The sequence below is a fragment of the Atractosteus spatula genome, chromosome 15 (genome assembly GCF_055471065.1).
Source record: "Atractosteus spatula isolate fAtrSpa1 chromosome 15, fAtrSpa1.hap1, whole genome shotgun sequence".
Taxonomy (NCBI): domain Eukaryota; kingdom Metazoa; phylum Chordata; class Actinopteri; order Semionotiformes; family Lepisosteidae; genus Atractosteus; species Atractosteus spatula.
In genome coordinates, this window is record NC_142720.1 from 5,303,471 (window position 1) to 5,326,240 (window position 22,770).

Here is a 22,770-nt window from a genome sequence, read left to right on the forward strand (position 1 = left end):
CAAAGTCAAACCATTGGAACTCTCCAATACAAGAAACATTTCTGTAGGAGTGTGGAATAAGCTACCCGGCCATGTTTTTGAAGAAGATACCCTGCTTTCTTTCATGAAGCAGCAGGATGAGATCCCTGGATCGGTTAGCTACTAAGGACCAAGGGGCGAGATGGATTGGATGGCCTCCTCTTGGTTGTAAATGTTATATTCGTATGATTTGACCATGTGAGATAACAAACGGATTATTGAGATGTTCAGTAAAATGAACACACTTCACAAAAGGTGCAAAAGGCATGGTTTGAGATAGCAAGCCACATTTATTCTCTGACATCCTGTGAATTTATTATACAGTATATTGCTCTGATTTCCGATACTGTAAATAGTATATGTGATGGCTGTGTGTATCTGAGCACTTTACTCTGAGACCCTAATCTTAAAATTTAGTTAATTCTTATTGAAGTTTAGACCTTTAATAAAGAAACATAGTTGATTATACACAAAACTATACTTATATATATTACTGTTTTACTCTGGTACATTTCCCTAGTATGGGGAATGTTCAGTGGTTATGTGTATTTGACCACAATGAAAAAGCAGGCAATCTAGTAAAATCTTATTTAGATATTGTAGTTCCTGTAACTGTCTTAGATTATGTAGAGTCACGCAGAGATCTTGGATGAGCCAACCTATTGCACGCATTGTTGATGAGTTTGTTTGCTTACTGCATTCATTACCACATCTTTATCCAGAGGTGGCTGTAATCGCCATGGATGTGTGACCTCACCCCTCATCCTGGCAATCCGGTGATCTGGCGAGACAGGTACAGACACTGTGGGCAGGGCAGTCTCCGAAGGGTGAGGAGGAAGGACAGGACCGATCTGCAGTGGGAGCTGGGGCGCTACGAAGTCCGGTCTATACTAATAGTTCTCCTGACTGATAGGAGTCTCGGTATGCGTTGGCATCAGGTCAGACTCCTTTGGAAAATACTTGTCTGTGAGGTGGCGTGACTCACAGCAGGTCGCTGCTCGGAACAGGAAATTAGACCTCATCTGTTGTGCTGCTAATGCCTTTCTCTAGTCCAAATTCTGGCACATGTGAGAAAATCGCCATCCAGGTGACAATATATGTTGGTGGGTCACGTGTGGAAGGTCCTGAAACCGATCAGACTGTCTGTGTTCCTTAGCCTTAGCCTCCATCTTAATTTACACTGAGTCTTTGGTGGACAGTCTTTTCCTTTGATGGATCCACTGTCTGTGGCCTTTAGAAGCTTCTGGAATGCTGTATTCATACAAATGAAGCAGACTATGATAAGGAATCTTCCATTCAGCCTTAAACCTTTTGCTGTATTCATTGGAAACCTCCTCAGATCCACTGGCCAGACTGATAGCTCCAGCTTCTTCTTTGCTCGTCTACTAACGTTACATCTGAAAGACTTGTGGTGCTCTCTTCTGGTTCTGATTTGCTTTGGATGTGCGTCTCTGGCGTGGTACAGCCAGCCACCAGCAGAACCTGCTTTGGTACTGTTCAGTCTGTATCCATAACTTTGTAAAATTACAAACCAGCACAAGGCTTGTCATGGGTATCGAAGGGTATACAGTACATAAGCAGTCCGGTGGGCCATGTTTCATGAAAGAGTTCTGCTGATGGAACAATTCAACTCATTGCCTTCTGTACATCTGGGATGGAGCTGTAATGTGCTTTGGTGGAGCAGTAGGTGGTTCTTTTCCCCCTGGTCCAGAGCTTCCAAACCAGTGTCCTAGTATAGTGAACAGGGACACTTTTTTAAATGCAAAAAATGCTAAAATGAAGTCCTGACTAATTAGTCATTAAAGACTGTACATAGGGATGTTAATCCCAGTAGCCAGGCAATACTTTGCTCTGGGCTTTCTCAATCTGGCCTCCCGAAAGTGCTCAGTTTGTGAAGCGGTTTCTCATGTCTCACCCTGATCTACTGTGCAGTGGGGCTGCTCAGTGTCACCCAGGTGGGGGCTGTACTTCAATGGTGGATGAAGAGGGACCCCTCTTGTATGTAAAGACATTTGAGCTCTTTTGTTACCTTCCAATAATATTACATCATAAAATAATAGATTTAAAAAAAATCTTTCTTAAAAGCTAAATTAAGTGAATGGGGATTTGACCCATATTTGGTATCACTAGCATAAACAAAGCCAATTAAATATCTTCAATTAAAGAAATTTAATTTTTAATTTTCTTTGCATCTCATTCAACCCTTTATCTCAAAGCCCTTTAAGATCTTTTTAATGAACCAGTTGTGCAAAAACTGATAATGAATTAAATGAACAAAAAATATTATAAGAATAAACACATGCATTTATTGGAGTGATAAACAGAACAGTACCACTATACTGTATATACAATGTATACATGAAATTCATTTTTGTATGATGTTAGGGCAGAAAACAAAAAAACATCAATGAATGCTGCAGTATTCCCTGACAGCTCCATATCTCACAGGAGAAATATAATTATCCTGTACAAAATACTTTTAGACACATTTTATTTGTATGCACAGATAAAGTACAGTAATCAAAAACCCCTTTTTAAGTAAGGTCTGGTATCCTATATGTAATGGAGTCAGTAAAGTTTCTAAGAGCTTTTAAAAATCATGTTTCTAGATTGCATGAATCTTACCCACATGTCTCCAATACCAAGATAGCTGTTGTAAATAAAGGTAAAAAATATCTTCCCCTTTTGATTTCCTTTAATAGATATTGGTGATTTGAAAGAGAATGATATAGAAGAATTTCTAATATGCCCAGATGTGCCTTCTCTGTCATTTCACATTCATCTGTTGTCTTTTTTCTAAGAGCAAATTCATCTTGCTATGATTAATAGTGATGTTGCGGGCTGCCTGTTTCTCAGAACAGGCAACATTTTGTACAGTATGTGTTAACATTGAATCTATTTCTTAAATCTCTGCTTTAGTGAGCAGCAAAACTCGGATGTGTTAATATTTTCCCTAAGTCCTAAGACAAAAAAAAAAGATTAGAGATAAAATTTAATTTCAATTAAATTTAGGAAGTTAAATGAAGGAGCAAATAAGAGGAATGAAATGCACAGAGCAGCCATACCATTTGTAAAATGTGTTTTCACTACTGCTTGTGACATACTTTTTTCTCCTGTAGTGACTCTGAGCCTCGGTATACTCTGACTTTGCTTTAGATGTAGTAAGATATGAAAATGTAATTCAGGAGACCAGGGACGCGAGGGGAATTTACAGTATAGTGTTTTAAGAAATGATGTCAGGTACTTACACAAGATTTGTAGTTAATATGAAAAACATGTTTTTTTCAATTTCTTATGAAACAAAAGTGGGTTGTGGGAGTTGCTTCTGCATTGTTCGCTGTCAGTGGCTTTCATTTTGAGCTTATTTACTCATTATATTCTTAGATGGCACTTTCATAGCCCTCCTGGTGGGGAGGTATTGTTCTCTGATTTGGTCACTGTAACTATCAGTAAATGTGCTTCATGAGCACAATTTATTAAATACAAGCCAGTGAAGCATTTGTTACAGTTTTCTGTATGCTTGCATTGCAAGCACATTAGTGCTGTAAGATATCTCAGAACTGCCACAGTCAATCCATGCTACTACTAATAATGGTGATGGAGATTTTTTTATACGTGGATCTTTCTGGTTTAATAAGTGCTCTACTGTTACTTTGAGTCTAAAGAAAATGCCTCTTTCCATATTTCGACTGATTAATGTCCTAAGAATGATAGTTTTTTTTTAATTCCTAGATGTACAGTAAAAACGGAAGAATTCTAAAAGATAATAAAAGACTCTGCATCAACAAAAGATTGCTCGATTTAAAGATGGACTAACCTGCGGTGTGTTAGCCTCTGTGGGTGAGAGATTTGGATAATGCAAAGACATTAAAATGGTCAGAAGGAGATATTGAGGCCCAGAATGATGTGCTGCCTGTGTGATGTCTGCTTTAAATGCAGCCTCCTGCTGGGCTCCAGCACTGGCCTAAGGCATGCGAGACAAAGCCAAGTTTGGCCTGTGCTGGACCAGTGCTGGGGTTTCCTTTTGTGGTGTCCAAACCGACACTGGACCCGCTGTGGCCTGATTAAAATTGTGGCTGTGCTTAAACAGGTTTCCAACGATGAAAACTGATTTTGGTTTCTTGAAGTGCTTCAGTACAGTCAGACATTTTTTGTCTCGTTTTTTTCTATCTTGTATATCTGTTTTATTCATCTAGTTTCATGATGGCAGGGATGAAGGCTCAGCGAGTTACAGCAGATGTGTTGCACGTTGCCCTGAACTCTGAAAGAAACCTGCTCTCTACCCCCTTGGTGCTTTAGAGGCCAGCAACTGTGTGTTGATCGCTGAACACAAAACAAATGATGGTTGCTACCGGGTCTCTTGAATACTGAAGTTTCGCCTTCACCCTACTTCCTTTTCTGTGTCTCCAGTCATTCAGGCGTTTGTGCTCTGACCTACAGCCTTTCACCTTTTTTCAAGAGCAGTGACAAAGCGCGGACAGCTGTACTGAGCTAGTGGTCTACACTGTAACACATCAGATGACTCACTGTTCCTCTGACCCGCAGCACTGATTAAAATTGTGAAGCCAGTGTTTCATGAGTTTGGTTTTCAAGATTGGTCCACTTGAGAAAGTGTGTGGAAATTTAAGCTTCCTAGGGGGGAGAAGAAGGTCGGTATTTCTATAAGAAATGTGCATGTACTGTATGGTCTGAAAGTATTGGTCTGATTCTAATGAAAGGGGATAAAAATGCATTAGAAAGAGGTGATAACATTAGGAGAGTTCCCATTCTGCAAAGACCACACCCAATGCTACAGTATATAAAAAAGCTGAGATTTGCCTTATTTCTGTTTATATTTATAATTTAAATGTATCTATATAAACGCCAAACAGTACATTACATTAATTACAGTGTCTAGCACAGTGATACACTGCATTCATTTCATTTAAACTGAAAAGCAGATGCACAAAATACTATAAAGCCTCCCAAGTCTAGGGCATTTGAGCAATTAATCACCATTTTTGAAACGTGTTGCAAGAAGATGCTTGATTATAAAATGGTGGATGTGGTTTGCTGTTCAAGGATGAGATCATATCATGTCTCCCTTCTAATAAAAGGAATGTAAGGTGATGTGCACTTGTAAACACTGCTATATCTAGTATTTTGTGCATCTGCTTTTCAGTTTAAATGAAATGAATGCAGTGTATCACTGTGCTAGACACTGTTATTTGTTTAATGTACTGTTTGGCATTATATAGAACTTAGTAGATGGACAGTTTATTCACTGTAATACAGTGCCGTTGTGCCTTTATAGATTATATTCTGTGAGGGGTCAGTCAGTGGGCAGGTTGATCTCTGTAATGGGGCCTGGCCGTCTTCTTGGCAGATCTGACCAGCTGCCCCCACTGGCAGTCCATACCTGGCAGCCACTGCCCAGGCTCAGCTGGGTCTTTTTCGGCCACAGCCTCGCAGTTTTAGGTGCAGGTGGGACTCCAGCCAGGTGCCGGGCGCCTGCAAGCTCATCGTGACGTCAGTGAGAGATGTTCTGCACCTCCTATCGGTACAAACCCTCCTGTAGGGCTCCGTGGAGCTTGAAGTGAGTCCGAAGAAGAGTGGGTCGGATAGGGTCGGTCTCCCTGTGAGGGTACCGGCCTTGTTACCAGACGGCCGAGTCTTATATCATTTGCATTTCCAAACTGAGCACATAAATAACAAATAATCGGTGATTCTAGATTGACAAAGTGTCGGATGCCCATTGTCAAGTTAACTGAGCAGTGACATGTAATAACTCCCCTGCTGTTCCCTTACTTATCTCTATTGTGTTTCCTGAGTTTCAGGATGTTGCAGAGTTTAAATGTGCAACAAAAGCATCAATATTTCATAGTTAAGCATTTAGCACTAAAGCCCACAGCCTGAGCTCCTCACATAGGGTTTCTGATGTGGCCAAGGCGCGTGGAGATAAAGTATGCTTGAGCTGGTGGCTCAAATCCAGAACACAACTACACACAGCAGCACACTACCTGCTGTCTCCTCCATGTTCACTCCTGGGCAAAACACAGGCAAACCCATGGCGGCAACTTCTGGGGAAAATGCACAGATTTCTTCCAGAAGAATGCATGTCGAAGAATCAGGAGCGAGAGAACTAACCAGGACAAAGATGAGGAGAGCCCTGGTAACAAGGGGGAGGACTCGAAACAAAGAGAGCTCAAACCCCACAATGTCAAAAAAACAAAACCATGAGCTCACCCTTCTGTCTGCTCCCCTCCTGTAATTGTAGACTCGGTCACACAGTCCATAGGGAGGAAATGTGAAACATATGAGGTGAATCATAAAACCTAAATTCCTGTATCTCTTTGCTTTTTACAGTTGCAACCCACCCCAAAAAAATAAAAAGAAACACTTGCATTTGTGTGTGTGTGTGCAGACTGTTTCAACTGAAACTGCTCTGTAGGTGGGGAATTACCTTCCCGAGTCAGTGCTGAACTCCAGACAGTGTCCCCACCAACGCAGAGTCTCCCCACATCCAGCTGGAGTGGGGCTTAGACTGCACTCCCCACACAGCACAGGAAAGTAGCACAGCCGTGGGCACGCCGTCTGTAGCCCGGCTGTGCCTCGCCTGTCCTTGATGATCTTCAGTAGACAAGAACGCGTCTCAAAGCACGGGCAGACGTCATAGGTGAAGATTGTGAAGCCATAAAAATGCAAGCTTGGGGAAAGGTGAGGTAAGCATCAAAACCAGTAGTGGTAAGGGAATTTTATTTTCCTCTTCTGGCTTTCTCAGCCTCACCTTTAAACCGAGAGCAGCAGTTCAGATATTTGAGAATGGTCCAAGTCTGTATGAAAAGTGAAGAAAACAAGCTTGGATGATATTTCCGAAAATTACTAGGCATTTTCATTGCTTTCACGTTAAACATGAAACTGTTCAGCTTTCTGATGTTCTCCATGAGTGAGCAGTTGTGCTGTTAGTGCATCACTAACTTCTACAGGGAGGAGTAAGGAGGCCATTAATGAGATCCTGTCTTATTGATGACCCATTGGTTACCCAGGCAGCAGAGCTGGATGAAGAGCATGGTGGTATATGATACTTACTGTAGAATAACAGAGTATGAGTAGCCTTTGCCACTCACCAGGAGCTGAAATAGCAAGATCTTTCTCTGAGTCTTCCACAGTCACTTCAGTGTAGTAATGAGAGGGCTTCTTATCGATAGTGTGGGCGGCAGTGAAGATGATGTGGGCGTTTGGGACTTCGGGAGTCTCTGTCATACTACTGACAGTAAGAAGAGGCAGATGTGTCTTCTGAAACTCATGTTGCACTCTGACAGAGATCTATTCAAATTGTTGCATGCTAAACATTTTTTGGTGGCGGTGGATGGGAGGGTCTCGTCCAACGCCCATACAGATTCTTTTGCTAAAACGTTCGTTTCCATGGCTGTTTTTTTTTTTGCTTTGCTGTGGGTTATAATTGCCGAGGCCTTTCATTATCTGAACACTGTGTACACTGACCTGCTTTTGTTTTTACTGTCCCACAATAACATGCCTTTATCTTCAACAGAAGAAAACTGTACAACATTCTGTGCAGTAAGGCAGTATAAGATCAAAATGAGACTGCCAGTTCTCCTGTTACACTTTCATCCCTCTGGTATTTTTGTGGTGATGTTCTGAGGGTCGGATGTAGCTGCTCGAAGTCTAAATTCGACTAATGCGCTACCATAATAAATTGATAATAAATTGAAGCAGTTCCTTCCTGATCTGATTAAAGTGGCTGTTGTTTCCAGATGTGAGTGGTAAGTCATTTAGGCCAGCTTGTTCAGTATAATCCTCAAAGAATAATTTGACGATGGTGGTATTGTTGGCCCCAGTAGGTCCATATTCTATTCATATTGACCAGGGACCCTGTGCTGTGGGAGGTTCTGTCCTTCAGAAGGAAACGTTTTAACTGAGATCCTAGATGCTGGTTATCAAATATCTCATGGCACTGTAGGGGCATTTATCCCAGTACTGGCTAAATTCACTCTGACCTCCTGCAATCTGGTCTACTTCAACTTCATCCGGAATTCATTTGATGAAGCCATTTTTCACTTCTCCACCTGACGTGCTGTAAAATGTGGCTCACACTGCGCTTCGCTGGTGAATAAAGTGTGTCTCCTCATATTTGTAAGTGGCTTTAGGTTCTTCAGGCGTGAAGAATGCTATAGAATTGCAATTAATTATTATTACATTTGTGTACCTAGTCCTTGTGTCCTTTGTACCGACACCAATTCCTTAGTCATCAAATAGCCAGAAGGCTTTGCACTGTGGAGGCAGATTTACTGTACCTGTGAGTATCTTAAGGGAACAGAAGGCAGCTCGTTTTTCCTTTTGTAAGGGGGATAAAAGCCTGGAGCAGTCTACTGTACTTTCTGGGTCTTGCATGTTATAGAAGGAAACCCTTTAGTTGAGCAAGTATAGAATAACTTGATTAGAATAACTAGTTTTCAAGCAGAATCATTTTAAGACTTTGTCCATTCACAGTAATTCTCTTAGTTTGGACGGTGTTATTTTCTATTCTGTTTCTATTCTTCGGGGCAGTGGTCCAGAAAATTTTGTAGATTTGTCAAGAGTGAAGATTGTCCACATTAATCCAGCTTCCTCTACGCTGTTTCACAGACTAGACTGATGGTGGAAAGTCGAATTTATATCAACCTACAAATGCAGGATCTGGTTCTCTCTTGACATTATTACTGACATAAGCAACGACTACGATCTGTATAGACATTAGGCAGTAAACCTGAATATGTAATCTAGTCATTAATTTAATGTAGCAATAAAGGCATCTTGGGATTCAAAGGATTCAAATTAGGGCTGCTAACTTTTCAAAGCTTGGTTTAGAGACTCTTTTGTGAGGTGAATTAGCAATAACTGGTATTTCACAATCTGGTTCCAAGGAGAATGTGATGGAATCGTACTTGCATTAAAGTTATCCACACTGTCAAATGGTTTTTAAACTGTACTTAAAGTCCTGTACCTTGTTACACCTGTTTTGCAGTATATCATACTGTAGTGCTATCTATAACATAATTGATCTTTTTTGATATCACTGCTATTTACATGCAGTGTGCAGAACCTGCAACGTGCACAATGCAGGCCATAACAGTTCTAGACCCATTCAGTCAGTTTTCCTTTCATTTCCCTGGAGAGTGACAGTTGTAGCAGTGACTGAGTCAACATGTTGTTCCTTAGGAAAAGGAAAGGTAATTTCCACTCATGTAACTGTAATGTGCATCGGACCAACCATCCAACAGTGTTCTCTTGAATAGTAGCTCATGTCTTAATTAAAGTGATTTTATTCCAGTTTGAAATTATGGTCCATATAATAATGGTAAATCTTCTAGATGAAACAAGGTGTATGTCTGACAGCTACAAACACATTTGTTCTAAATGTAGGTGTTTATGTTATGGTGTCGGGGGTGACAGACTCTGAACTGCAATGTGTTTTTGAAACCCAGCTGTGACTGTATCCAGTTTTTGTTTGATAACTTTTGACGCAGTACTTCTTAGAGACAGTAGGTGGAGATGTTAATAAAGAAATGTGGGTTAGTCTTGATCACAGCTGAACTGAGTGGTCTTGCAGCAAATGAATCAAATGACTTGTGTTGTTTTTCATTTAATTAATTATTTTGCATATAGTAGAAGAATCTACCTTCTGCCAAATGAAAAAATTGCACAATATTTTACCAAAGAGCCTTTGTTCCTCCCTTTAGGGATATTCTAGGTATTACTAGCTTTTTGGAGTTTTAAGAGCACACACTCTTATTGTTCATTTCTGAGTTTTAGTTTCTCCAATCCACTGAAACAGAAACAGTTCAAATGTTCTTGGGAAACTACTGCTGTGGTGGCATTTAACCCAGTTTAAATAGGGCGATGCACGTGTCCAAGCACACAAGCATTCTTTTTCTTTAAAAGAAGTAGCAGGTAGTAATAATGTACATTCCTAATTCTAACACCCAGAGAAAAAAAAACAATTCCATCTGGGGCCATGTTTATACAGAATTTTACTAAACAAATTGGAAGTTTTGCTTGATCAAAATGTGATAAATGCAACATTTTATATACTTTTTTCCAGGAAATCAAGTAACAGGCAGTCCTGACAACAACAAGAGCCTCACAAGTTTGTCGTTGGTGTAACATTTCTTATCACAAGAATTTGCATTTAGATGAAGTACACACGCACTAAGGCTAAAAACATTCTAAGAATACACTAAACTTCAAACTGTGCAATAATTATGCTTCTTTCATAAGGTTTACTGTGTGTAAAGTATGTCTGAAAATAATAAAAACATCAACCATTTAGTTTGGTGGGAGAGCTTCTCAATTTTAAATTTGGTTTTATTTGTCCTTATTATCAATTTTAGATACTTGTAGAAAAATGCAATGAGTCGTTTTCCTGTTTCAGATTTTTTTGTGTATTCTGTGTTCTTGATTTAATTTAGAATTAAATTCTTAACAGAGCTTGTTTATATATATTTAATAATTTTAAACAATACAGAAAGTGAAATGAAAATCACCGCAGTAAAGGTGCCCCAAAAATTTAAAATGTTTATTTTCCTAATAAACAATAAACTAAGAGAATTGTCGAAAAAGAAATGTTTTTTGTCTTTTAAAGCAACAGAATAATTAGTATAAAAACAATCAAATGTTAAAGCAATTTGTCTGACACTGCCCGTTTTCTTGCTTGTTTAATTAAGCTTCTTAATTCTTATGTGTGTTTCTGTTTTAGTGGTTTTTACCTTTTATTATTTTTAAATGGAAATCCTGCTTTCCATACTAATATGTGCAATAAAATAGTATACAATTATATCTTATTCACCTCCATTTATAAGACTACTGCAGAAAACTCAAAAGCAGAACAGGTAAACAGGAGCAATTTTGGACTGAGCCCAAAGAATTCAGAATACAATTATATTTGCTCTGGACTGCAACAGTTATTTCTCATTTGAATTAAGTTTTTATCTGAAGATGAGCTAATTGGGGTTCAGTCTTGGTTTCATGTGTAATTTGCCTGGTATGACCTGGAGTTAAGACATAGAAAAAAGCAGCGATCTTCTAACATCATATCTTACTGCAGTACTTACTATGAGACACGTTCCAGTACAAGCTGAAACACTAACTTTCAAACATACAGCACATCCACAGAAAAAAAACCCAAGGACTTCTGGACCGAAACACTATTCCATTTTCCCACATGAATGTAGTGTCTTGTTATTGGTAAGCTGCACCATTTTACAAGTGAGGTATGAAAACAGAGCAGTAGTGCATTTGTAATGAATTCAGATTTGACTGTAATGAAATGTAGTAATTGTAGTTAACCCTGTTATTATTGTACTGAAACATGAAGGAATGGCAAGAAATGTTCCAGTATTGCTTCACACATTGTATTGCTTACTCCTTGTAAGCTTGCTGTGATTTTTACTTACTTTCAAGAAGTAAGAATCCATTGGAACCCCAGGAAAAGAATATTGTAAGTACTGGTGACAATTCATTAGGACTGTGCAAACACATTTTTAAATTGTGCACATTTACAGCATTTTACAGAAGGTTGCGTGGTTGTAATGTAATATTACAATTTAATTAGGTAACTATGGGGAAAAAAAACATTAAGTTCTTACACACTGGTACTTGTACCTTGTACTGTGCTGTACAGATGTATGTTGCATCAGGAGTTTTACTGGCAGTAGTAATGTAGTACTAGTAGTAATGTACTACTAGTAGTGTTCCAAACCCTTCTTCATCAGGACAAATCGTTTTATTAAAATAACAAGTTTTACAGTAAAAATACATTCAAGGCAATTGGAGATTATCTAAAAACCATGATTGTGCCGACTCAACAGAGAAGCAGCTGAATCCTTATGTGCATTATTATTATTATTATTATCATTATTATTATTATTAATAATAATAATAATGCAACATTCATGTTGATTGCTTTTTTAAAAGCCAGAGTGAGGCTAATTTTTTTGTTGTCAAGGATTTGTTTTACATTGAGTTTGTTTCTTATGAATCAAAATCTGAAATTGTTTATTTACACTGGTTTCTGTACAAACATTATATTAAATTGCCATGAGGCACCCACAGATGTACATAGCGTAATAATGGAATGATAATTATAGATGATAATTGTGGCATAACTGTTTTTTAAAGAAGCTGCTTATGCATGATTGCAAGGAATTGTACAGATCCAGCTCAGTCCTCAATTTTTCCTGTAGCTGGGTTTAGCTAAGTATCTCAAACGAAGCTTAGTGCCGATACATTTCACACAACAAAGGTCCCATTATTAGGTAACAAGTACTGCAGCATTCTGCTACACCTTTACCGATTTCCAGTAAGGTTCTTCTTTAATTTCATATTCCAAACCGATTATTTTGAATGTCTGTCAGGTTGTCTGTGCTTGTTGTTCTTAGAGAAGTGTTGCAGGAAAGATTATAAGACCTGCAAAAGTAAAAAGGGATACAGAGAAACTAAGCCGTAAGCCTGGCTAATCTTTTCCATCATTCTGCTATGTAATTTCTAGGCATTTCTGAGTTTTCTTCTCTGAAACAACAAGGTGGAGGCACCAGTAAGAGAGAGGTTTCATAACTGCAGTGGAAAACCTGTATACCAAAGCTACTGTAGGCAGCATTGTTTTTCTTAAATTATAATATTTTTAATACTGTATATTAATCTATAATGTTTAATAAATCTTAACTGATAAAAATTCAAGTTATTGCCACATGCAGATTAAGTGCAAGTCAAGCCACATGCAGATTAAGTGTTTTAGGTGGTGAGATAAACTTATCCTTTTTAAGTAATGTACAGCACTCCAATAAGCAATCTTTCAGAGATCTACAGGTTTAATCTTGGCACTGCCCTTGCTGTAATATCAATTATTTGATATTACGAATTATTTTATGCAACTACATAGGTATGCAAAAGAGTGTCATACAGTACCAGTATTTTTAAAACCCAATTTTATTTTTAACCAGATTAAATATTCTTCTAATTCTTTATTGACACATGGTACATCATGTTTGGCTTGGAGAATAAAGTCAGAGACCGCTACTATGTTCAGAAAAAATATTTTGGAGATTTGCTATTAACCTCATTTCTTCTGATGTTGTGTATATGAGGTGTTCTAAAGTGTGAATTCAGAATATTTGAGGGTTTTTTTTGCATTCAAAGACAAATATGAGAAGAGTTCCGGTTGTAAATGAGATAGGAGTGTGATAAAGCACATTTAAAATTGTGGCTGTGAAATAGCAAAGGGAATGAGCTGTAGGCAGATGCGGCGCAGTCGACTTTATCTGGGATAAGTGTTCCGGTTCAGTGAAAGTTTGGTTTTGTTTCCACTTTTGCGTTTTGCAAAACAGAATGGAAAAAGTGAAACTAACGCAGGGTTCAAAGTGAAGTTATGTAGGATGGTATGAGTTTTATGAATCACTCATCCACCGCCTCAAATCCACTGTCTGTGGTTACAGAAAAAATACTGATCCTTTTCACTTATTTCATTCTTAGTCACTGGAAAAAAATGAGAGCGCGTAGGGTTAAAAGAATCGTGTTAGCCAGCCGTCTATTTTAAATGCCACAGCAAGTGGCAATGATAGAATTCCCGCATCTACAATGCTCGCTGGATTACAAGTGCAGAGAAAGCCATTGTCATCCATCCTGGAACTAAACTGGGAGACTATGAGACTGTGTGACAGACTGGTAAATATCAAATTCAGAGGCATTTTGTTCTGCATCTTTCATGCAGTTTTTGTATAAGGTTGTCAGCTATACTGTTTCTTTCTGCTGTTGGAAACAGATATGAATTTCAGTTTTTGCCTATGATATTTTTGCAGTACTTTTATACTTTAAGGCTTTTGTGTTGCTGATGCTGTGTTTAATATTAAATATGTTTAAATTTACACTTGTGGATGTTTTTGTCTGTTAGTCATACAAACTATGGCTGGTTTTCTGTTAGGACAGCTTTTCAGAAGCTGATAGGGACTTGTTTACACAAAAGCAAAGAGGAACTGCGAAGGAGATGTACAAGAATAATTTCAGGAGAAAATCAGAACATCTTTGTTAAGCCTGAGATATTTACTGACATGTAGGCCATAATCAGTTCAGAAAAAAAGAGGGGTATCCTTTAACGTTGATCAAAACAGCTTTTGAATGACTTATCATCTATTTAAATTTTTTTTATCTCTAAATTGGATCAGGTTTTGTTTAACTTCTCTTTTTTAGAGCTGAAACCATTTCAGCAGCCAACCTCAGGACTGAAGGTAATACTTTAATTTTGTTAGTGATGCATTTGGAATATACAGTAATTTAAATTTTATTTTTAAATGAAACTAATGTTGTCCTTGTGCCTAGGATCCAGTTTCACAGCTTTAGTGGTGACCCAAATAAGAAGAGACTTGGATTGGATTGTCCTTTCGGTGTCATTACACTTCTGAAAATAATCAGAACTTGGTGGTTAGGTCTGCTTTTAAAGATAAGGGGTGTGATCATTTTAAGTAGCTGTTCAGACAATGTGTTCTTTGAACCAGCTATTACCAAAACAAGCCCATGTTCTTTGTGGACTGTGCATGATACTATGGATTGAAAAGTTGAAAATGGCACCAAACGACACTTTAAAATGAAGAAAATCAGACTGTGGAGTTGGAAGAACATTACACTATGAGGCTCCTCTTTGTTTAACAAGCAAATATATTTTTGTAGCATTTTTCCCATATTGCAAATATACCTAGTTGGAAATGCAGATGGAGAGTGTACTGTATATGTCTTAGGATTTACTTTTGTCTTCTTCAATAATAATAATAATAATATGACTTCGGGAAATCTGATATTCCTTTGGGTGATGGTCAGTTCTGGGTAAGCAGCGTTACTGTAACCTATAAAACGCCAATTTGCTTTTTATCACCTTCAGACGCATACAAAGTGTGCAAACAGGATACTGGCAGATTATTCTGTATTTCTTGCAGGTTCCAGAATTAATGTCTGCTTACAAGGAAAGGGGTACACAAACGGTTTTACTAATTTGTTTTAATACTTCAGTGTGCAATCCTGATAGCTCAGGAGTGCTGGGTCAGATCTGAGTTTAGGGGTGCTTGCCTGTGTGGAGTTTGGGGTTCACACGAACTTCCCGATTTTGCAGTGTGAGAACTGGCTACTTAATCCATTCCGAAGACTACAAATTGTGTCTTTGCAGGGAACTTCCAGGGCAGTCATGCACTTCTGAGTAAAATCAGTAGCCGATGGGACTGTAGAGAAATAGAATGAAATGACCACGATGGGCCAGACATCCTCCTCTTCTCTTCTGGCCTTTCTGATGTCCTAACAATGTTCTTTTTCTTCATCTGTCGTTAATTCCAAAATTAAAAATAATTCTCTGGCTTACTTTCTAAAAATGGTTTAGAATCCCAGGCCAGAGCGAAAACACAGGAAGAAAATGACAACGTTCTATTAATCTCTGGAACAAGCAAAATATATCTTGTGTCGACAACAAATTGAAAGTGATTGTTTTTTTGTAAAAAACAAAACCGTCACGCTGTGAAGTTGGGATTGATCAACTGAAATCAATTAATCTCACCAAAATTGTGTTTTACAAAGACACCTCTTTATATAAACTGGGGCTACATTTAAAGAAAATGAAAATTGTAGCCACTTCAACTACAGTACATACTGTATGAAAAAGAAACTTGTGATTTGAATCACACTGTCTGGTATATTTAGTGTTTGCTGCTCACAATATAAAATAAGGCCTAAGCTTCAAAAAAGGCAAGCATCTGAAGAAACCTTTTAATGAATCACATTTAATCACTAACAGGGGAAAAACAAAGTTGATTGTTTCAGATTTGTAGTCCACACAGTTTGAGCTTGAGAAACCTGTTAGTGTCACTTTAGTTTGAAAATAGCACTAGTTAACTTTATTAGTTTGGCTTAAAGGTGAAATGATTCTATGCTATGGTTGGAGGTGGCTGAATTTGTTAGGGAATCAGGTTTATGCTGTTAAAGAAACCAGGAGAATAATTACAAATGTACTGCTTTTGAATACTACAGAGTTTTTTTGAATAAATACTATTTGTCAGATCGGGGTGTTAATATCGTGGGAGTTGAAATTTTACAACCTAAGGCAGGAATGAGCCTTAAATTGGGCAACAGTGCAATGAAGGTGCAGAAGAGATGAGTAGTGACAATGCAGTCTGTGAAAATAAGGTGATGACGTACAGTAATAACCGTGGCACAATGGTGTAGTCTTTAAAAGGCTCAATGGTTAAGACATCCATACACAGCTCTTTTTTTCGTGCAAAGCCGAGACAAACTGAAACTCAGCTGAAGTTTCACAGCGCAATTGTCTGCTATTCGGTTGTGAACGTAGCAATTCATTGACAGAGGTGTTCTTGTTGTGGTTCAAAGTTAATGTTGCAATCCGCTTTTTTAAATTCTGCAGTTCGCGTGATGGAGGAAGTACTGTTACATTTAAATAACACTTTCAAGACGGACACAGCTGACTTTTACCGAAACTGTATAAAAACATAAATACGATTCCCTGTTAAACGCAAAAACAAAAGGAATTGCTGGAATTAAATACAAATAATGATAAACTTTGTGTATTTGGTTGAAAGTCTGACAAGAAAAGTCTGTTAAAATAGTCTGATAAGCTAGTACTGGTGCTGCATGGATTTTACAGAACTTTTGTAAATAGATACTGACAGGTTTGTTTTTTTAACTTTACAAAGGAAACAGGACTTTGCCCCAGTCCCATGTCCTTAGAAGAATTATAATGAAAAATTAAGCTTTAATGGAAACTTTAATGTAAAAAAATATCTGAATCAAATACCAGTTCAGGCTCACCTTGAAGTAGGAAAGGGACAAAGAAATGTTCTTCAGAAAAATATGGCTGCTGTCAGGTCTTTTCTGAAAACATTTTTTTTTTTTTACTTTTTGCAGGCATTTTAAATTTAAAATATCCAAAATAATTCCTTAGGTATACATCATAAACATGGACACTTTAAATCCAAAGTAACTCTTGGTATTTTTTGTTAATAGACCAAAATTTAAGAAAATGTAAGACATTTGAGACATTTCTTAAATTTAAGAAAATTAAAACAACTGTTCTGTGTAATGGATACCACTTTGTGCCCCTAACAATTTCATATTTCTCAATTGAATTAGTCTTTCCCAGCAATTGGTCTTCATGCTTCTATTTTTTTAAGTCAGACCCAGTTCTTCCATCATTATCACCATTTGTGCTCGGCAGTGATAGAAATACGTTTTCAATGGCCAAGTTGAAATACTACAGAAACAACACAGTTTAAACAGATATGGCCGAAGTCATATCTGCATTAAATCCACCAATCTAATCCGTTTACTGACCTGAAAGACACGGTGAAACACAGGCAAATACCTGTGCCAAAGGATTGTTGTAGTGCCCTGTGTATCGTATCTATAGAAACTGGTTCATAGCTGCCCACACATATTCATCTTAAACCAGTGAATCTTTGTCAACATGGCATGCAGACACGTGAACATCACACTTGCCATTTGGAGTTTCATACTGTATTTTTTTTCTGTTTGTATGTTTTCATACAACATGTAACAAATAAACTTGATTAAACTTATCCTTACCCTTATGGAATAAAATGAACATCTACCAAATAAAACTGTGAACCACATATTGTACAGTACATTAATAACAATCCAAAGAAATCACTGAAATTAAAAGCAGCAAGGAGCTATGTGAACAATATGTAGTATTGTATATGTAGTACCTTTACCTCATGAGTCAAGGAATGAGCAAGCTGACATTTCAGGTTTTGCAATAACTGAGCCTTTCCTTGTGATGTTAGTGACAGACAGATATGTTATTTATAGTCTTTGATCCAAGCGCAGCAGGCTTTGTCATATCATTGTAGAACCTGGTTGGCCTTTTGCCTCTTTATACAATAGTTTCTTTTTTGTGTACTGGCAGAACCAACTGTGCATTCGCTGGAAGATGCCCTAATTCACACAAAGTTTCTGCTTTTGCAACCAGATGCATTCCACAGTTGCCACAAGAAACTATCCAGCTACAGAAAGCACAGATACTTCATTTTGATCTATCCACTGGTTCTTACAGTTTGTGAAGAACAACACCCCACAAGAAAAATGTATTTATTAAATGTTCATTGAAAAGTAGGGAGGAGAAGATTCGGTCAAAGTCGTAGTTGAGGTGTAGTACTCGGGACCCATGCAGGAATATAACAACAAATTAATCTGCGCCCAATATTCCTACTACTGTGATCTTCCTGAAGGTAGGTCTCTTGAAGGTTGTACATACCTCCCTCCCCCAGTAATTCTTGCACTGTTTTAGGAAAACTTGGATACTTAGCCAGGCGAAGACGAGACCTGAAGGGCTGTTCATCTGTACCTCGGTGGCAGGGTATTGTTGATAGGCTCTGTGTCTTGGTTTGGAGACGATATTTGCCACAAGAGACAAAATGGGGTGAAAGTTGTGTAAATCTTGTGGAGACACGCTGGCGCTCAGGGGTCCAGGTTAGGACCTTGTCTGTGGCTCAGAGCAGCTGATTGTCGGACATTCTTCTCCAAGGGAGGCCCTACAGCTGAGTCACGTTTCAGTGTGCAGCGTTGGCACTCCTGGTAGGTGTGGAAATGAATATTACCTAGATATAACATTTACACAGATGGGGCAGTACAGTGACTCAGCAGTTTCCGATTGCTGCCTCACGGGGCCCTGGGTTCTAGGGATGCTATCTTTTTGGGGTTTGCACGTTCTCCCCGTGTTTGCATGGGTCTCCTCCAGGTGCTTTGGTCTCCTCCTGCAGTCGAAAGAGACATTGGTAAATAACCTGGCTTCTGGGAAAACCGTCCCCAGTGTGAGTGAGTGCAAGTCCCTATCTGTGTCTGTGCGTGCCCTGTGATGGACTGGCATCCTGTCAGGTTGTGCCTGTTGCTCACCGGGTCAGGCTCTGTCTCCCCAATGACCCTGCATTAGATAAAGCAGTTCGAAAATGGATGGACAGATATAGACTTAAGAATTCAAAGTGTAGCAATTCCTACATGCCACATTTAGCTTGTTGTATTCCAAATATTATTTACTAAGGTACCTTTGCCACCTTCTTTTTGGATGCAATGAGGAAAGGATTTAGCTTGAGAAGACCGTTCTCAATTTGTGACCTGATTTAGTATTTACACAATCCATCATCCAATAATCAGGTCACTGGTGTGTCGTCCAGTTTTGGGAAGGTGTGACATTTGGTATTTTGTTTTCAGGAGAATTCCACACTGTCATTCTTTTCCTTTTTCCATTATGTAGTTTGCCACTGAAGGGCAACACATCAACATCAAGTGAAGCTGGGGCTTGAGTTTCTTGAAAGTGGGACAGCAGAAGATGGCAGGAATTAAGAATTAAGAAGAATAAAGCTTGTTTACTTGCCAGTGTCTTGTCAAATGCTGGTGGCACCCACAAAAGGTCTAGATTTGAGAAATGATGAAGCAGACACCACTAGCCGGGATGCGCGTGGGTTTAGTCTAAATGCTCAACACAGCTGGTACGAATGAAACCCATAGGATGTTTAAATGTCAGAGACGAAATACCAATTCCTCTCCCTAGTATGGCAAAAGCCTGGTTTAAAATAGTGTAAGTGCGTTTTGTGAAAACCACAAGCAGATTCTCGGTTTTGTTTTCTGCTGTCTTCTCTCATATAGAAGGAGTAAATATTTCACTGAATTCACAGCTTATATCTTGGTTATCTGTTCGAACACAGAGAATAGAGTTCTGGGAATGATAACATCCTTTAAAATAAATAGAAAATCACACATTTCTGAATGTTTGTGTTTAATTCACGGGCCCTCTTTTCTATGCTGGTGACTTAGAAATCTGTATCTCCTAACTTAGTTAATTCATGTGAACTAACAACTGACCTCATGGAGGCGAATGGACTAGGCAGGCTCGTCCTGAGGATCACCTGCTAATTCCAGACAGCAGCGTAAGGCGGTGAAATGCCGGGGGGGGGGGTTCCAGCAGGGCTGAGGATGGCAGGAGGGCATGTGGCACTGCCCAGCCCAGTCAGTGCCACTCCAAGTCACATCCAGCTGTTCGTGTGGGCCGGTCTTGCCACATGGACACTTGGCACTTCCCAGCTCGAAAGTCCTGCTCTCCTTGTTTTGGGCACATGAACTGCTTTTTTTGTTGGCTTCTCTTGAAACGGGCAACAACCCGTGGTTATCCGTGGAATATCCAGGGCCCTTGGCGATTCCCTCCTGGTTTCTGCTGGTGCCCTGCTGCCCGGCTTTGCACCCGATTTACTTGTGTGTCAGTTCTCATGGGCAGGCAGCTGGAGCTGAGGCCGTCAGCAGAGAGCAGCATGAGTCTCAGTGCGTGTCTATTTACTAATGTCAAGGCTGTAGAAATAGACTAACAGTATGCACGTGGTATTTACATATGTGCACCTCAGTTGAAAAAAAACGGGCTGGCTGGAAATGTGTGAATACTAATGCAACCAGAAATTAAATTAGACAGCTTTTCTTTTCTTGCATTTTTTCATAAAAATAGCAGTTGTTTTTTTTTAGAAGAGTCTGCCTTTTTTAAAATAAGATTCTGGCATGCAAAACATGGCACTATTCAGTTATTTTAACAGGGGCTGTTTCAGTATATTCTTTTGTGCATTCTTGAGTGTTCTGATTATGCTTATCAGATTAGAGGTAGTAAAAACACTTTCATTTGACAGCTGTGCAGAATGCTGTGACCAGCCTCTCTCCTTTAAACAAACAAAAATAACTACATGTACAAATATCTTGCTAAGGTACTTTTTGTTCTTCTAATATAATGTCACTTATTATATTTAATTTTACAGTCTGTGTTATATACACAGATATTAAGCTTTTTTTAATCTAATTTTAGTCTGAATCTCAAATTGATTTTTTTTCCTGTTCAGGAAATTCAAATTATAACTAAACTTAACTATATTTAAAAAGGGACAGTAATTTTAAACCGAAAACTAATTAATATTTTAAATGTTTCACATCTAGTACATGTTTTTAGTCAATACAACAGAGGTATGTTAAAGAGGAGACAAGCTTAAAAATATTTAATGACCCATTTAGAAAACAAACCAGCTAATTAAACCGTCACCTGATTACTAAGATGTAGAGGGTTTCTAAACACCGAAAGTGTGTGGGCTAATATGAGAAAAATTTAATGCACTGCCGAGCCTTAATAGGCAAATTTGGCCCTGTTTCAATTGCTCTGTATTAATGATTAAATGAAAGTATACAATTTACACAACAAAACAGAAAACAACAAAAGAGCTTCATTAATGTGGTTTTATTTTTTGTTGGTACAACAATATCAGATACTTTGAAAATAAGACATGATATCTCAGTCTGTAACAGAGGACACCCACCTGTGGTTTTGTGTTCTTCTAGAACACAGACATTTTAAGGCTTGCTATAAGCTGAAAAAGTGGAAAGCCTGCAGCAACTCTGTTAAAACTCGCAGTTGTTCACAAAATCATAAAAATAAGAACATCCTGTAATCTGAAGTATTGGGTTATTGTTAATTGCATTTCAGGAAATGAAATTGTAGTTAGTTTTTTTTTTTACAAAATTTGATTTCTTAAATATTATTTTAGTTTGCTTTATTTTCTGTTGGAAGAGAATATAAAAGCACAGTAATCTCACTGAAATTGTCTTAATCTAAAATGGTTCAGTGACCAGCTCTAAGATGCTAACATTCATTTAAAAAAATATTTTGTGAGATTAATTATTTCATAAGATGAAGTTACAGTATGACTACAATATTTTGCTGTTAATGCTAAATGTTGTTTTCAGAAACCAGAAAAGGTCAGGGCTTTTAATACTGTATGTATGGTTTCATTGGTAATAATGGTTTTGTATGAGATTATGTATTACTGTAGGTCCACAATTTGTCAAATAAAAAAAGAATGTTAATCTTATATACCCCTGTTTTTTTTTCATTTTAAATTCCCTTAAAATGTAAGAGGTCCCCATAGAATTTATGACAAAAAAGAAGGAGATTTCTTTGGATTAAACTGCACATGCCTTCTGCTGTACACGGGGCAGATGATGGAAGATTTGACTTTTGAGGAACGAGCACAAAATGATTTGACTGTGAGGAGTTTTATCAAATGTGGGGAGACTTGTTGATCGGTTTCAGAATAGCTCATGGTTGCCTGGAGCTTATTTCTCATGCAGTGTGTGGGCACGGATAACAGTACAGGAGGGTACTTCCATTAGTGGTATTTCTCACAATACATTGTCACTGTCCTTCGGGTGAAATTGTGTGGGGTCTGTTAAAATGTAAGCTTTACATCCAAATGAAATAGCTGAGATAACATGAAACTAGAATGACAACATGACCACAGTTTAGTTCCCAGAGCACATGCTTTTAAATTGTAGGGAAATATGCTGGACTAGTAATTACAAATTAATCTATTATTTCTTCATGCTTTCATATTTGTGTTTTTAAAATATTTTTGTAAAAAAATAAAAAACTAACACACAAAAAAAAAACAATTACTGGCACTTCTCCTGATCTGCAACTCAAATTTATAATTGTTTTAATTTTGTATGGTTTCTGCAGTTTTTTAAATGTCTATAAATTTCAGTAAGTGTTTTATTTGATTTTTCTGTATAAGAAGTAAATTTCTTATTTGGTTGCCTGGAAGAGAATTGCAATTGCACCTAGCCTCTTTGTGTAATTTTTCTATTAAAGGTTTCAGAGAGTTTGTCTAAAATGAGAAACGTTTTGTT

At 38.1% G+C, this 22,770-nt stretch overlaps 1 long non-coding RNA gene across 1 annotated transcript in view; it reads left to right on the top strand.

The window, feature by feature from the left end:
* Positions 1-22,770, top strand: part of LOC148819902 (uncharacterized) — a 73,685-nt gene that overhangs the window by 47,301 nt on the left and 3,614 nt on the right. The window lies entirely within an intron of this gene.